Here is a 5,298-nt window from a genome sequence, read left to right on the forward strand (position 1 = left end):
AAAATCTAGAAACTCCAGGTGTGAACTACATGGATGCTAATAAAATAAAACGAATTAGATTAAACTGGAATTTCAAATAACATATACAGAGGCACCATGATTGCATTACGACGCAATCATATTCACATAATCCAAGCCAAAAACAGATCTCCTGTGATGAGAAACCTTGTAGGCAGAGAGGTCAACGAAGACACAAATTGAATAGAGCGTGGTCGGCATCCATGCAATCATGTAGCAACAAGGTCACCCTATGAGTGAAAATGCGTACGAGGTCTCCCTATGAGTGAAAATGATTGCTAACCTAGGCTCCGGCATGGCCTCCTCCCCATTGGCACCCACTTTTGATGCCCCCTCCTCCGCGTCGGGTTCTGCCTGCCTTCTTCTTCTTCCCAGGATCCTTCTTCTTATAACAATTGGATAAATGCTAGACCAGGTTGCTTTATTTAGAGATTTCAAAGGAGAACTTCCTGAGTCACGCAGCACATCCCACAAACTATTACCATTATCTAAGTAAATGTACTCTACACGGTGTTTTTTGTTGCATCCAACATACACTTCAATTAAATAAGTAGAAATAGCGTGTAAAATTCAAAAGGAGAACGACAGTAATTAAACATTCTGTGTCTTACAGTGACTTATAAGTACAAGAGTTAGCACTGGAAGGATTACTAACCTTGAAACTATCACACTTCACACAAAAGTAACATAAACTGCAACCGGTAATGACACCTTTTAATTGCAGTGCATTCAAATTTCGTGTTATACTCGTTATAACATGATCCACAATAAATCATTCAAAATGGCTACCAAATTATAACAAAAGAAAGATAATCTTTATATATATTACATGCGGCATCTTGAGCACCAGTTTATGGGGTTAATTGGTTCATTGACACTCATAATATAATACTCCCTCCGTCCGAAAAAAGTTGTCATCATGTGAAATTTGCAAAAACACCCTTTTTTATTCCCCGACACAACCCGCAGTCCCTTCTTCGCCCTCCTCGATGGCACTCGGTCACTCACTCGCCGGCGCCGCCTCGCACCTTCCCCACGTCGCGCCGCACGCAACTCCCCCGCGCACTTCCCTCCTCCCTTCCTCCGCGCCGGAGCTCCTCCCTTCCGTGGCGTCGCAGCTCCCCCGCGAACTTCCCTCCTCCCTTCCTTGGCGCCGCAGCTCCCCCGCGAAATTCGCTCCTCCCTTCCGCCGCACTTGCTCGTTGAGGTTGGACCTTGGTGATGAAGCACGCCACCGGATCCACTGGATCCACTGCTCATTGGACGTGTACGCCGGGACTCCGTCGGGAGATGAACTGCTCCACCTCGCCCGTTACACCCCCGCCTCCGATGCCATGGATTGAGATGACAATGCAGATCCGGCCCAGTTTGCTAGTCAAGGTCATCCCTTGGGCATCTTCTCCTCTTTTATTTGCTTTTCATCCCTCTACTGATGCATTCCTCCACGCAGCCAGGTGAAGCGGTGAATGATGCATCTTGTGTGAATTATTCCTCAACATTTGAACTTGATTCTCCACACACTGAGCTAATTCAGAACAGCAGCAAGACTACAGCAGCAACTACATCCAGAAAGGAGGACAGTGATTGATGCATCTTGTGTGAATGATCTACTTGTGCTTGCTTTCTGAATTTGTAAGCCCAAGATTGATGCTTCCATGGCAGGGGTCGGTTCATCATTTCCTTGTTGGTCGATGGATCCCAAGGAGGACATGGACCAGAAGGAACTGCGTTCAATAGTAGAAAGTTCAGTTTTTCTCTATTCGACAACAAACTGAACATGTATGCTGTTTGTCATTTTGATCTAATTCAGTTCTAGAAAACTGAAGATGTATGTTGTTTAGGGCCCCTTATTTTTCAAATAAATTTAGTTATGTTCTGTTCGATAGCATGTGTGTTGCTGTTCGACAGCAGAGAGTTTAGTTCTGCTTTGTTGGTCAACAGAAAATTCAATTGTACAGAACTGAGCATGTATGATGTTTTCATCCTTTTGATCAAATTCAGTTCAATAAAACTGAAAATGTGTGTTGTTTCTGTCCTTTGATCTAGGCCTTTTTAAACAAAATTACACCTGAAACTAAGAACAAACATGAATGTTGCGCTAGGCAAAACAGCATACATGTGCTTGCCAACTTTGCCCAGGTACTTTATTTGCCTGCCTTTTCAGTTAACTAATTTTTTCAGTGCTAAATAGTACCTACTCTTGGTAGGGTAAATGATAAAAGAGACCTTTTGCCAGTCTAGTGCATCTATATGAATCAAAATTGATATCAGAATTGTATGGAAAATATACCGAATGTAACTGGATATGGCCTAAGCTTAATGTTGTTTCTTTTGCTGCTTCCAACAGTAGCTAGCCAACTGAACTTTCTGAATATTTTGATGAGAAGAGGCAGAGTACCAGAGGGTCAGGGGCGGGGATCGAAGGGCGTCGGCGTCTCCGAGTACAAGCAGCAGTGGAAGCAGAGGCTTCTCCCACCACCACCGCAACCTGCCGGCGACGCCTATGGTCCAGATGCCGGATGCACTTGTCACCTCCGTGCGGTGGAGTAGTGGCGGCATGGGAGTTATGTCATGTGTGTCAAAGAACATTCGAGGTTGCTGCTAAAGACATGGACCTCCTATGTCATGTGTCTGGGAGGTTGCTGTTGAAGACCTGAACGCAAACACTAACCTCCTATGTCATGTGTGGTGGCTCGTCCCTCCCATTTGAGGTTGCTGCTGAAGGCATGGACCGGCGCTGCACAACCGCTGTCCATGGAATTCAAGAGCCCCGTCAGATTTATAACTTGGTCATATGAGAATAATCAAATAACGGTTTAGATTTTCATGCACAGCCTCTTTGGATTTTCATCAAATACATTCTGGGCATATGAGTGCTATCCCTTCTTCAAGTGCACGAGCAATCAACCCAAGGCCAAATTGGTCCTCAACAAAACCCTGTATGCAGTAAAATATGTAATAAGTTTAAAAGCACAACAACCCCCCCCCCCCAAAAAAAGGAAATTGGAACAGCAAACAGCAATCAGAAGACAAATTAACAGATCATAAGTGAATATTATAGATACTAATAATTAATTTGAGCATAGTCCAGCAGTCATTTGTTAGATGAGCGTGGAGAACTAATCACATTCACATGTCAACACATTTTCTAGACACATAGAAGATGAACAGACCTGAAAGGCACAGTAGTTGCACATAGTACAAGAACTCCTCACATGAATAATTAATTTTAATCTTTGGCATCACCTCTGGATTGGGGTCAAGAACCTGAAAAACAGATAAAGTATATTCTTCAACTCTGGTCTACAACAATTTCCTTTCACCAAAGACGTTAAGAGCTGACCATACACGTGGTATGCATCCAACAATGCAATCAAGCTCTATCTTGCTGTCTCTACAACAAGAAAGAAGATAAGACTCATGAAATTCAATTTCTCGAAGACGCCGAGGAGGAGAGGGTCGTCAGCGCCGAGGTTGGGCTTCTCGGGCACGTACTCCACCTTGACCTGCAATACACCATGGCATTAGGCGCCGCTCGAGCAGATTACGGGGCAGCGGAAACGAAACTCGCCTGAGGGCGGGGGTCGGGTTCGGGGCGGGCATTCTCCTCGGAGAGCTCACCGGCTCCCGCGGCCCTTCTCTTCCAATCCCTGCAACGGCGGCGGAGGTGGGACGTACCAAGTGAGTGCCGTGTTGCTGCATTGCATTGCAGCCATGGATGAAGGGCAATAACCACATAGACGCAGCCTGCATTGCAACGCTGGAGGAGGCAGACAGTACTTGAGAAGCATGAGCCAGCAAGAGCGTGAATTGAAGTTTCAGATGTAGAAACTGTATTTATTTTTTGTCATGAATATAAAACTCGGAATGAACTGAAGATTGTATATGAATGTAAGAGCTTATCTTGTATACGAATGATATCAATGTAAGAGCTTATCATTGATGCTTGTCAAACTGTGAGCACAATACTTATTTATGATCTGGGTTGTGTACCGAGGTGCTAGTGGCTGGCCCGCTTTTTTGAACTTGTTTTTTGGACACAATCTTCAGACAACTGCCCTTTTCCCCTAGAAATAATATCAACTGCTGATGGAAGTTAAGATGGATCAGTTTCAAAGCAATCTGATGATGGAAGTTTACCAGTTTTAAGGCAATTTGATATGGAAGATTAATCAATTTCATGATAGAGACAGAATAATGGCGTACTCAGAAGAATGCCGAGCAGAGCACCTCGTCCCTCCGTGATCGATCAAGAGGGCGCCCTTTTCCTACCAGTCTGGTGCCGTTTTCCCTGATCCCCACGAAGGGTGGCGTCGAGGTCCTTCACCTCGGCGACCTCGGGCGTTGCAATCACGTGAACGATCATCTGCACGACGCGGTCGCCGGGCCTCACCGCAAAGTCCGCCTCCGAGAGGTTGAAGAGCGCGATGCCCACCGGGCCCGATAGTTGGCGTCGATCACCCCGACACCCACGTCGATGGAGTGCTTCAGCGCCAGGCCCAACCTTGATGCTGTAAACAAGACGAACGAGGTAAGCATTTAGTCGAACACCAGATGCGCGGACGAGAAACTAAGATCCCCTGGGAGAAGAAGATTCACCGATGCGCGCGTAGGTGCCCTCCGGGATGGAGATGCTCAGGTCAGTGGCCGCCAGTGCCTTGCCCCTCGTCGGCACCACCATCTCCACCGTGGTGGGATCGGGCAGAGAAACCGTTCAGGGTCGAGAGGCCGGAGGTGAGAGCAGTCCATGGCGATGGAGGGAGTGTGTGCGTACCTGGAGAGGTCGTAGCCGGCAGTGAAGTCGGAGCCGACGGCGAGTGCGGAGCCGCGGGACGGCAGGATGACCTTGTCGGAGAGCTTCTTGACCTTGAGCAGGGGCGCCATCCTGACATCCCGCACCTTCTTCTCCCTTTGCAGCGCCACCTTGAGGCCCTCGTCCCTCGCCGCGTACCACGGGACCGACCTCCCATTCCCATCCCCCCTGCCTCCTCTTACCGGTCTTCCTCACTCGGGAGGTAGAATGAGGACGACGACAACGGTGGATGGCCTAAGAGGGCGACCTGCTGCGCGTGGCAGCGGTGGGCGGTGGCGGATGGCCGGAGACGGTGACCGGCTACGCGTGGCGGCGGCAGATGGCCGGAGAGGACGATGAACCGCGCGTGACGGCGGCACTACGAGCAACGAGGATTAGTGGATCGGGGAGAGGTGGTCGGCAGTTTATTCTCTGCCTTTTTAGCGACAATGCGTGAGAGCGTGGGCTTGTTTTTCTTGACGTCACGT

General features: G+C 48.0%; 1 pseudogene; it reads right to left on the reverse strand.

The window, feature by feature from the left end:
- Nucleotides 1-3,398: 3,398 nt before the first annotated feature.
- Nucleotides 3,399-4,902, reverse strand: LOC123396825 (annotated as a pseudogene).
- Between the last annotated feature and the right edge of the window lie 396 nt (nt 4,903-5,298).

The sequence above is a fragment of the Hordeum vulgare genome, chromosome 5H (genome assembly GCF_904849725.1).
Source record: "Hordeum vulgare subsp. vulgare chromosome 5H, MorexV3_pseudomolecules_assembly, whole genome shotgun sequence".
In the NCBI taxonomy this organism is placed as follows: Eukaryota; Viridiplantae; Streptophyta; class Magnoliopsida; order Poales; family Poaceae; genus Hordeum; species Hordeum vulgare.